The sequence below is a fragment of the Chrysemys picta genome, chromosome 1 (assembly GCF_011386835.1).
Source record: "Chrysemys picta bellii isolate R12L10 chromosome 1, ASM1138683v2, whole genome shotgun sequence".
NCBI lineage: Eukaryota > Metazoa > Chordata > Testudines > Emydidae > Chrysemys > Chrysemys picta.
The window spans coordinates 222,188,318-222,201,187 of NC_088791.1; positions in this window are offsets into that span (position 1 = coordinate 222,188,318).

Consider the following 12,870-nt stretch of genomic DNA (forward strand, 5'->3'; position numbering starts at 1 on the left):
CTGAAACAAATCCTACCCTACATATCTTGTTAGACTGCAATCCCTTTGGGTTTACAGAGCATTAACTTATTTGTGCTCAGAAAGGATTTTATATATATATATATTAAAATCTTTGATATTCTCAGAATTAGAAGTTACACAAAGTTCTAGTAATATATGGAAGAGCCACAAAAAAAAAATCATGGATGTGGAGATGCCTTGGTAATTAGAACTGCAAATGAATAATAATGTTAACAATCATTATGTGCTGAATTTTAATTAAAAAGATAACTCCTTGCTCTAGCTCACTGCACCATAATATTAGAGTGCCACTTCTATTCTCTTCACAGCAGTGAGTCAGAGCCTGTTCAGTGACAGCACATACACAATGACACACATTAGTGAAGGAGGCAGTACATCCCTGCAACAAAGCTAGAGGCAGCACAGCAGCTTTCAAGCATTAACATGTGAATAGGCACAAGCAAGGTCAGTTGGAGAAGAGAGCTATCGAGAGTGGTTGTGAGGGAAGTGGAGGGAGGTAGGGCACTATCCAAAGAGCTTCATGGGCGGTATCTCGGTGTCAGCCTTTTAAAGCTTGCTTTCCTGTTACATTATGGAGGCAATACCTCTGAGGCCTAGAACACAAATGCCAGCAACACTATGCAAACAAGAAAAAATCATCCATCTAAATATCTTGAGCTGTTCTTTTCATCACAATGAGCGAGGTGCTCTGTATTCTTCTAATGAAGCCTATTATTTCTGTTCCTTGCACTTTCTACAGCACAGTATTCAATGCCATATTACTGAAAGTTTCCCAGGATGAGTCTTTCCTGGAGTGCACAGTGTGTGTCAATCAGGTGCTTTTCTATGTCTGTGAAATAGCTTATTTGGTTAACAAGTGCTTGTGGAAAGTACATTTTATGGGCAAAATCTCTCATATTAAATGGCTAACTTGTACCATTTAGGCTAAGTACAGTTAAGATTGCATATCAGGAAATGGAAACTGTATTGCACAAACGTCTCTTTAATTAATCTTCAGTTAGTGGCTGAAAAAAAATGTTAAAAGAAGCCTCAGTCTGAAACCACTGAAGATTATCTACAGCTTCTTCATAAACTGGATCTTCAGTGTGGTTGACCCCTTTGCCTACCTCAATTGCACTATTCATAGTTGTGACATTCCCCTCTGGTGTTATCTGGACCGGTGATCTGCTAGGTCACTCCAATCCTTGACTCTGGGAGCCAGCTTTACCCTGCTCTGCTGTGAGAATCCCCACTCCTGGGCTGTTCACGCACAACCTCTGGCATGTAAGCTGCTCCTTGGATTGTGCAACTGAATGACACTAGCCAATATCTCCGGTCCCAGACACAACCCTGGGAACCTCCATCTTGCAATGTCCAGTTATGCCCACTGGACGCTGCAAGCTTATATGAGTTCAGCAATTTAACAAAGAAATTGATATGTACCAGGCTTGTTATCCCAAGGGGAGTCTCTGACACGCTTCAAACCAAACGTTCTGCTTCTGGTAGAATAAACAAACAGATTTATTAGCTATAAAGATAGATTTTAAGTGATTATAAGTCAAAACATAAGTCAGATTTGGTCAAATTAAATTAAAGCAAAACTCATTCTAAGCTGCTCTTAACACTTGCAGTGCCCTTACAAACTTAGATGCTTCTCACCACAGGCTGGCTGGTTGCCCTTCAGTCAGGCTCTCCCCTTTGATCAGTGCTTCAGTTGCTTGGTGTGGTGTCTGTAGATGTAAGAGAGAGGAAGAGCATGGCAAATGTCTCTCCCTTTTATCATGTCTTTTCTTCCCTCTTGGCTTTGCCCCCCATTCGGAGTCAGGTGAGCATTACCTCATCACAGTGCCAAACTGACCAAAGGAAGGGGGGTGACTCCCTCAAGAGTCCAATAGATTCTTTTGTTGCTGCCTAAGCCAGTGTCCTTTGTTCCTGTGAGGCTTGTCCCATACCTGCCCAAATGTGGTGTGAACTGCCTCTCTGCTCTTGGAGAGTTTTTGACAGGGCTTATTTTAAGCCATGAGGATACATTTTCAGCCTCATAGCTATATACATGAAATTATAACCTATAACCTTACTATAACATTACTGTAACAATTATTATAACATCACTATAACAACTTTGCTCAGTGCATCAAGAGCCTTCCCAAGACACCCAACATGACAAACTTTGCACTGGATACCACACAATCGTTTTATAAAGATGAACATGGGGGTGTAGGGTGGTCCCCTGAGGTACAGAGAGTCACAATAGTGTCAGTTCATCAGCCGCCAAAGGCAATATCTGTGTTCTTTGCAACTGAAACTGGCGGGCTGAGCAGCAAGATCCAACCATCTATCGTGTCTTACTGGTCACCATCTCACTGGTTACATTTCAGCTCTTACTTCATGTTAACAAGTCACCTCAAAAGAGAGTTGCACAATTACTCTTTCCAAAATGAAGATTCTTCTATTTTTTCATTAAGAAACCCACTAAAAGGGTCCCTTTCAGTTCAGTTCCTGCCAAAATATTAGAGACTAGCAGTGCAGTGCTAACCCACTGGGGGCCCAAAGCAGGAATATTTCCCCCCCCCCACTAATAATTCATGGGGGGGGGGGCCTGGAGCTGCATGGGGCCTTCAGTATTTGCTTAGGCTGCTTATGCCTAGTGCTGGCTCTGGGAACTAGATTGTAAGACTCTTTACTCAGACTGACAGTGAGCCGTCTTATTGACTTCAGTGAGAGTAGTTTAGGAGTAAGGTACTGTTCTGTATGAGTAAGTGTATCAGTATGGCCCTAAGATATTCACACCAGCCTTATCCTAGCAGCCTACAATTTTATACAATAGTAATGATTTGTTCCCTTTCAGTATTAAGTAGGGTGCAACTGAGAGCAATTACTGTATGAAAATCTCTCTGCTAGTGGCATGAATAAGTACAGTTATAGCATTCTTTCAATCCTCATAATCTATCATTGATCACATCTCCCAGCAAACTAATCTACACTGCCAGGACTCAGTCCTGCACCCTTTTCTCAGGCAAGTTGTCCCTCCTCATTTAACAAGTCCCATTGAAACCATTGGAACTACTCACATAAATAAAGAAGGACTGCTTGTAGGAGTAAGGATTGCAGAATCTGGCACCTCTTTCCTAATTAAAGCTACAGTGGGTGTTTCCAAAGCTTTGGCCATTACTGCACAAGATGCTAGTTCCAAGCTCATTTTGTTTATTTTATTTTCCTGTCTGATTTAAAAGCTGGGTTTCGGAATCTGACCAGATGGTATGGAGGACAGAATGGCTAGGAGATTGGGGCTGATATGCCAGACTTGCACTTGTCTCAGTCAGGAACAGATAGGGTTACCATACGTCTGGATTTTCCCGGACATGTCCGGCTTTTGGGGGCTCAAATCCCCGTCCGGGGGGAAATCCCCAAAAGCCGGGCATGTCCGGAAAATCGGGAGGTCAGCCGGCCGGCGGGGAGCCGGGCCAGCCGGGCCCGCGGGGAGCCGGGCCGGCGGGGAGCCGGGTCAGGCGGGCCCGCGGGGACCCCGGCCGGCGGGGAGCCGGGTCAGGCGGGCCCGCGGGGACCCCGGCCGGCGGGGAGCCGGGTCGGCCGGGCCGGCGGGGACCCCGGCCGGCGGGGAGCCGGGTCGGCCGGGCCGGCGGGGACCCCGGCCGGCGGGGAGCCGGGTCGGCCGGGCCGGCGGGGACCCCGGCCGGCGGGGAGCCGGGTCGGCCGGGCCCGCAGGGACCCCGGCCGGCGGGGAGCCGGGTCGGCCGGGCCCGCGGGGAGCCGGGTCAGCCGGGCCGGCGGGGAGCTGGGGCCGGGAGCCGGGGGGTGCGCCGGCCGCCGGGGGCTGGCAGTGCTGGGTGGGCCGGGGGTGGTCGGCCGGGGCCGGCACCCCAGGGCCCGAGCTGACCCAGGCTGGAAACGCCGGGGGGCCAGCCTGGGCCGCGCCTCCTCCCCCCACACCCCCCTTACCTGCTTCAGGCTTCCCGCGAATCAAATATTCGCGGGAAGCAGGGGAGGGGGCGGAGACTTTGGGGAGGGGGCGGGGTTGGGCAGGGGTGTGGGCGGGGCTGGGGGCGGGGCCGTGGGCCGTGGAGTGTCCTCCATTTGGAGGCACAAAATATGGTAACCCTAGGAACAGACCTATGTCAGCACACTTCCTTAATGATTCCTGCTCTGGCAAAGATGAAGAAGAGGGAAATGCAGGCAGTGTTGTCAGTGTCTGACCCATTCCTAAATTGCAACCAGGTGACAAAGGACAACATGTGCGCGCGCGCACACACACACACACAGTGCCAGAGCCTGAAAACACTGAAGTAACTAGCCCAAAACTGTCACTGATATCAATAAGAGCAGGATTGGGCCCCAGCCTATCCAGAGCAACAATACAAGATTAATTTTGAAACCTGCTTTCACAGCTATCGCTCGTACCTACGTTTTCAAGGAGATTTCACTATTTGAAAAGTTTGCAGGGACAGTAAGTAGCAGTTTGTATGTTTGAGAGACAGAAAAATTACACACAAATGAAAAATTCAAATCAGGGTAAATTTTTGATAACCTGCAATTCAAAACCAATTTGACAAATTCTCCTCAAGCTTTCTACAAACTAATAGAATGACTTTCTGGCCAAATCGATTTTCCAAGCCAAAGTGATAGTGGGACTAATATAGGACTATATTATGGAAGTTGGCTTCAACCTGAATTATGGAGTGGATCTTTCCTCTCCTAATATTATCAGTAATAAGAAATGCACAAAGAACCAGGTTGTAGCATGATCTGCCATCCACTGATGTTACTGGGACTCTTTACATTGGACTTTAGTTGTCTTTGCACCAGGCCTTTGCTGAGCTAACCAGATTGTTTAGTCTGTGCAGTAGCATCTGTTTTGTATTTCAGCTTCTGTGGCAAACCAATCATTCTCTGTCAAGTTTACTATATACTTCAGAGAAAACGAATATTTGCCTTTCAGTTACAGAGATGTCATTTCAGTGGGTTTTCCTTCCCAGTCACTGGATTTTATATTTAAAGATTTCAAAAGTACAATTGCTCTTAGGCACTTGTGATCTCACCATCATCCTTTGCTTTTCCCTAATTAAGTGGAAGCTCACGGGAAAAGTTCCAGCTGTAATTAATTCTTCTCCTTTATAGGAAGTGCAAATAGGACAACCTGTGAACTAACTCTCAGCTGTGATTTTCTCACTTTATTGAATTATTCATGATTTTCATCTGTTTCGGTATTCGTTGCTGTCAGTTACTGCACATGCTTTTTTAGATTATGCTGTATATCTGCATGAATTGACAGGCAGAAGTTTTTAGCATCTCTTCCTACAATGAGTAACAATTCATGCAACCAGTTAACTTGATCAAACCTTCAGGGAAAAAGCATATTGGATCAAAAGATATTCTTTGAAATGACTTCTTTTGACTTACTTTACATACTATGAGTGGAAATCTTTTAGATGCTGAATTCTCCTTGAAAACTATATCTTTGCCTGGAAAAGAGTATATTCCAGCTTCCGGCATCTATTAATATTACAGTAATGAAACCTTACTTATAGCCAACAATAATATGTTTGATTTGGACACAGATTTGTTTTCTATAGCTTGTATGTGGGGAAATGCACACAAGTGCTAGTTCCAGGGCATAAGTGAGATTTGAGTGAGGGGTGCATGAAATTTTCAAATGAGTTGGGCTGGATGAGTGCAGAGAGTGTAAGTACTAAAGGAAGGGAGCACACAGAAAAGGATGGGCATGGGAGTGGCATGAAGGATCAGCATCCACAGCCTATTTTCATATTGGGTGAGGGCAATTCAAGATTGTGGTCCCCAAAATCAGCCTATCAAGGATTTGGCAGGTGCAAGCCAAGAGGTACTAATACTGGTGGACTCCCTAGAGATCAGAAAATAAGAGAGAGCAGCTGAGGCACGTTGGCACACAAGAGTGCCAGTGGCAGCTCATCAATATGGTGTCCAAATTGCCATTCCTATTTCAAACAAGAGGTCTACATCTCTCTCCAATAGCAGGGTTTACATCTCTCCAATAGCACACTCCTAGGAAACCATGACATGCCATCTACTGTAACCCCAGACAATTGGATGGCCACTACCTGACCATTCAGTCCTACAACTCTATCCAACTCACTATGAACTACAGCTGCGAGAGAGGGAAGAGTAGGCAACATAGTGGGATAGCCCACATTTTCAAAATCCCACTGCTGTAACATACATAAATGTTATACATAGACAGAAATATGGGGAAATGGAAACAAAGAGGAAATTACTTGCCCAGGATCACTCAATGACTCAGTAGAACCAAAACCAGAATGTGTCCTATCTTTCGGTCCCCTGCACTAGATTATGTTGCCTATCGGTGTATCATATGGTTGCCTCTTCTTCTGACAGTAATGGCTCAGGCTGAAGCCAGCATTACCCTTCTGCTGAATGGTAGCACATTTAAGGCCTTGCAGGTCAGCTTCCCAGTGGAGGAGAAATCTGTGACATGGAGTCTGGGTATATTCTAAGTGTAACTTATTTTGGTAAAATGTAAAATACAGTCCTGGGACTGAGAAGCTGAAACAATATGCAGGCAATCCCTTCTTTCAGACATTTCAACTCACCCAGTGCATGGTTCCCAGAGAGCAACGCTGCCTCAAAAACTCACTCCAGTCAGAGACCAAGGCAGAGAACAAGCTCGTCTGCTGCTCACACAGCCTCCTCAACCCACAATCTGCTTCTACCAGAACCTTGCATAAGCAAAAACTAACACTACAGCACGTCTTCCTAAGATTGACCATTTACTTGCAAACTGAGAAAAAGAATCTGGTCACCTGGTGACACCTTCTGTAGCAATATTTTACATGATTTTCTGCCACTGAATGACCACCAACCGTGAAAGTCATGTGTTATTCTTACTGTTAACAATAAAGGTCATTTTGGGAAGGTTACTGCTGCTAGGGGAAAGAAAATAGAAAAATAAATTTTACTATGAAAAAATCAAAGAGAATTAAAAGCTTCTTTCTGTTTGCAAATATACACATCTATAGCACTTTTCTGATGAAAATGCTCACCAAAAAGGCAAGTGATACATATTTAAAATAAATTCTGCATTCAGAGCAAGAAACCATAATGCAACATTAATACTGAGATTTTAACTGCACAAAAGTAATGTAATTCAAAGTTATGGTTCCCATAGCAACTGTAACTTGGCCCCCTTGCACATCTCTAGTAGTCTGTATTAATATGGTATTCCTTTTCATGCCCTAAATTGTATGTGCAATGCGGCCATTGATTTAATTGTTTGAAAATCTCAAAGTGCTTTGTAATGAAAATTAAAGATAAATTGTAACATTCTGCTATGGGTCTTTGTTGTAATTTAAAAGCTCTGATTTCTTCCCTGGTACAACTGCACTGACTACAAAGAAGCTGCACCAGGGAGGAATTTGTCCCAGGATTTGGAAAAAGCAATTATTCAGGAAATAGAGTTCTACAAACCTTTTGCATTGAAGCCCCCAAATAGGCAAAGCTCTCCTAGTTTGGGGTTCAAACATGGAAATGAAACCAGCAAATCTTTGTGAAAAACGTATGAGCTGCATGACCGTTAATAGGACCGGGGTGGGCAATCTACGGCCCATGGGCCAGATCCGGCCGTTTTAAGCCGGCCCTTGAGCCACACTAAGCGGCTCGTCCCCACTCTGGCCAGGGTGCTGGGTTGGGGGCCACACCACACGGCTTGGTCCCACTCCAGCCGGGGCGCTGGGTCAGGGGCTGAGCCGCGTGGTGCGGTCCCGCTCCAGCCAGGCCACTGGGTCCGGGGTTGCACCACGCGTCTCAGCCTCACTCTGGGGGGGCGCTGGGTTGGGGGTCACACCCTGAGCCTCTCCCCATGTCCCAACCCCCTGCCCCAGCCCTGATCCCCCTCCTGCCCTCCAAACTCATCCGTCACAGCCCGGAGCACCCTCCTACACCCAAACTCCTCATCCCCAGCCCAGAGCCCACACCCCCTCCCGCACCCCAACCCCAATTTTGTGAGCATTCATGGCCCTCCATACAATTTCTATTCCCCGATGTGGCCCTCGGGCCAAAAAGTTTGCCCACCCCTGTAATAGGATCTGGGCTACTCTCCAAAGCCTGGAGACCCATTTTAAGGATTAAATAGATATTTACTGGGGGAGCTCTGCCTCTTCTTCCAGAAAGGCACTACTGGTACACTGAAATTCTCACTCTATGTATTCAACTCCTGGGCATAAGTTTCTGACCTAGAGTTGCAATGTCTCTAGACCAGAGTTCTCAGGCCTGCACTCTCTTGCTTGTACAAAACTCCAGTCCCTGATATAGGGAAGGTAAATCAGTCTGAGCTCCCCTTTCTTAGAGGGGCAAACAAGCAAGCTAAAATGCTTGGAGGAGCAATCAAATGGCTCAATTCTGGGTCTCCTGTACTCAACGGGCAGATTGGGAGGGGTAAATTGGTGGTGCTTAGCGCCGCCCACTCATGACAACAAAATGAGATGGCAATTGTGGGCTCGTCTCCACTAGGGATTTTTATCATGACCAAATAGGATTGATGAGAATCAAGTTAGCTGATGGGAGCCTGTCAATACTTTGCCCTGTTCTACATGCTGCCAGCTGTTGTGGCCACTATCATGTCAGCTAACTCAGCTCTTCATGATTGTGCTTGAACATGAGGACATTTAGTAACATAGACCAGCCCACGGTAGAGTGTGTAGCACAGCAAATGATCGTCCTTCTACTTCCTTGTATGTTTTGTTCAGTAGTGAAATAGTTAAATTGACCTTATACTCTTCTAAAAACTAAGTCCCATGTGCATCTAACTCAGCTTTGCTGAATACCAACACTATCATCTTCACTTGGTAAAACTTCAAATACAGTTGCATCGTTCAAAAACAAACCGATACAAAAGCAGAGTTCTTACTTTACTAAGCTCTGTGTGGGGTTTTTTTTGCAGGATTTGGTTACAGCAGTGCCAGTAGGTGGTCTAACTTCTCATATTATCATCTGAAATAGCAATTTCACACACTGGTTGTTTCATCATGGCCTTTAGAGGTTTTTTAATCTATCTGGACCCAGCGCTCCGTAATTCCTTAACCTGGCCCCAAAATATTTTGTGTAAAATATTTTTTAAAAGCTGAAATATATTAAAATTAGCTCTCCCACTCCTCATTAAAATATGCTGATAATTCTTGCCTCCACTGTGATTTGTATTCCTAAAAAACATATCCCACACTAACACTTCCACAATCGCTACAGTAGGTAGAGCTGAGCCAGTGGTGGCGAGAGTGGGAAATCATAATGTAGGCACAGTTATAGGTTTCAGCAGAAAAAGGCCTCAGGAACCCCACAGCTCCCTTTGTATCACTTTACGGAAGTATTCAAGACTAGTGTTCTTTGCTCACCCAGTTAGAGAGGAGAATAGCTTTATATCTCCCTCACTAATGGTCTGGGAGAGGTTGGTAAATTCAAATCACTGACTTTTCCTCCTTGGCACCATTATCAGAGCCTACCCAGAGTTTACAAAGTAAAAGCCATTTGGTGGACTCAACTCATATTCTAGTAGGCAGCAGGCAAAGCAGCCAACTCTTATAACATGCACTGTGATGTATGACTTCTTTTGTCTATCACAGTTCAAGGCATCTGCACCTGTATTTCCCCTCAGTGGGCCAGCCAGGGCACCCATCCTCAGGCTTCCAGCTTCCCCAGCCGTCACCTCTCTGGAGATGAGACCCCCCAGCCAGAAGGGAGAGAGACACCTACCTCCAGGCTGAACAGTTTTCTGCCTTCGCTATGTTATTTCCAGCAGAGACAGGCTGCCCAAGCAGGCCTGCTTACTTTCTCTTCAGAGATGGTTAACACTAACAGTGTGACTGCCCTCAGGTTTTCTCTGTAGTGCTCTTGCCTTAAGAATAAAATAGGCTTGCAAAAAAAGAGCTAGTTACCACACAGAGAAAACATATTCAAAACAATAAAAGGATATACACGCTTGCTAATAAGCAAACCAGAGTTCACCTCAACCCTAACATGGGCTCTGGCAGGAGCAGTCCATCAACACCACTCCCCAGGAGTTTCCTTGTGGTGTCAAGTTCATCACAGCTTCACCTCAGAACAAGCACCTAGTCTTATGGGGCTTCAATAGGCCCAACCGTTCCCTAAGGATTGGGCCCTCCATGAATCAGGGGTCCTGTCTGTTTGCTGAATCAGAAGAAGGCCCTGAGCCAGTTTTAAACCAGGCTGTTTATTCAAAATTCTTTTTTTAGCTGTTGGTCCCTGGAGAATCCAGTTTGCACTAGTATATGTAGACCCCACCAGGGGATGACTTCAAAGGGCTGATAACCAAACAAATTACATTAGCACCCACTTCCTCCGAGAGAAGTAACATGAAATTCCACAAGAACATACATGCAACTGCATTTTTAACACTGTGGATCCCAAAGGTATCAACCTGATTCGATGAGGTTTAACTTAATTCAGTATAATTTATCTTAATTCCATAAGGATTGTCCATGATATTGTCAGTCTGTCACTCTGGTTTTTGGTGTTAATAGCACTGATTTTGGGCTTGCTCCTAGATTTTGCTCTATGTTGGCTGCTCTTGGCTGTAATCTTCACTTCGTTAATAATCAAAAAGTGGTCAGTTTCACAATCAGCACTGTGAAACGTGCAAGTGTTCTGCACTAAGGGTAGGTCTTTCCTCTTGATGACAACAATGTCTAATTGGTGTCAGTGGCCCGATTGTGGATGTCTCCATGACACTTTGTGGCGATCTTTTCCTGTAAAATATGAATTGGTGATGCACATTTGATTTTGGGTGCAGAATTCAAGAAGTCCTTGGCCATTCTCATTCATCTTGCCAATGCCAAAATGTCCTAGGCAATCTGACCATGAGTTGTTGTCTGCGCCAACTCTTGCATTGAAGTCACCGAGGAGGAAAAGTTGCTCAGTTGGACGACTTGATGCAAAGAGCATCCTTCTCCTCGGGGCTAGATTGAGTGTTGGTGCATAAGCACTAATGATGTTCACAGAGCCAATGGTTATCTGAAGTTTAAGTGAGATGATACTCTCTGACTTCCCAATGGGTGTTTCTAGGAGCTTTATCCACTTGTTTCTCACAGCAAAACCGATACCGTGGAGATGATTTTCTTCATTGCTTTTACCTTGCCAAAAGAAGGTGTAATTGGCCTCTTGGACAGAACCAGCATCTGCAAGTCTTGTTTCCTGTAGTGCTGCAATGTCAACACTGAGTTTGTAGAGCTCATAATCTATCAAATCTGACTTCCGTATGCTGTTTGTGTATTGTAGGTCATCATCGTTTATCAATCCTGGACACATGGTCCTGACAATCTATCTTCCAAGCCAGAAAGTTCTTGGTTTCTTATTTTTGCCAGGTGCAAGGTTTCCATCTGCCTTTCAACTTTTGGTCTAGCTCCATGCACCCCATTATCAGACAGCTGTGGCGGGTCAGCACCTAACTGTCTGGGAGCTGCCCAGCTTTCTGGCGGGTATGGCTGACCAATGGAATGCAGTGATTCTTCCCACCATTGAAGATGACCCATGGTACCCTCCTCTATGCCAATCAAGTGAGAGCTTATAACCTATAACTGCTACCTTCTGTGTTGAATCCATGTTACCAGCAAGGATGGAGTGCGCTCTCCATGTGATGTGGCTTCAATAGCCTGGGTGGTTGATATGGAGGCACTGCTTTGCCCATGAGTCAGCGTCTCCCTCTCGACTTCACTGGTTTGGACCAAAGGAAGGACGGGCATTGATACATTTGGAACCAGATCCTCTGCAGGAGTTGCCAGTGCAGAGATCTTCCATCTGCCTGCCGTTGGGGGCTCCAGTCCTACATTGGTCATCAGCCACAGCTGAAGGGACCAATCTGTTCTGTGTGGATGTCATTGGCAAAAACACTGAGTGAATTTGATGGCATTTCCTCCATCAAGGGTTCTACTGCCCTCTCAGTCACTCATCCGCCTGAAGCCATTGGCACTTCCTGAGGTTTCTGGGTTAATTAACCGCCGCCCAGCAATTGGCATTGACCAATACAGATTGTACTGCTTATGGTCATAATAGTAGCAAGTTTTCAGTTCTGAGCTGACACAAAGGGACTTAGGTGCTTAAATATCAGACTTAGGCAGCCCAGTTTTAGGTACCACTGTGAGCCACAAAACCCTCAGTCAGCTGCAATCTAGCAATGTATGTGCCTAAAGTCACTCATTTTTGCTGTACAAGCTCCCTAGGCACCTACGTTTCTATCTCTGGGCATGTGCACTGCTGCTTCACTCTAGGCATCCAGATGCCTATCTCCCAAAGCAATCTATGAACTGGGGGAGAGAGGCAGCAGAAGAGTGCCTGTCTCATCTATTGCACCCAATCCGGTAGGTGTATCCAGAGGCCACCTGCTGGACAACTTCCTATTCAAAATCTGGCCAGCGGTCATTCCACTGCCCACCTTAAACTTCTAGCCCATGGTTAGAGCTCTCATCCCGCTCAAGAGCATACTCAAATCAATGAGATATGGGATATTCTGATGTGGGGGCTCCCCCAGTCTCTCCTGTTGAAGCCCTTCCATTGTGTCTAAATAATTAAAGAGTCATTAGAGAAGGCATTGCTTAATTTGTGCCAGGGCTTTCCAGGGCTGAGCACTGGCACCTGACAGTTCACAGCCCCAGCACCTCTGGGCTTGCTGAATCAGATGTGCATGTAAAATATTGCTTGAGCCCCAACACCTCTTTCATTGCAAATTAAGCACTGGAGTAGGGAGACTAGAACCTGACTCTCCCACCTCCTAAATAGGTGCCCAAACTACCAGGCTACAGATCAGCCTCACTCTGTTTCTCTCTGGCCTAATCATGCTTTATTTAATTCAAA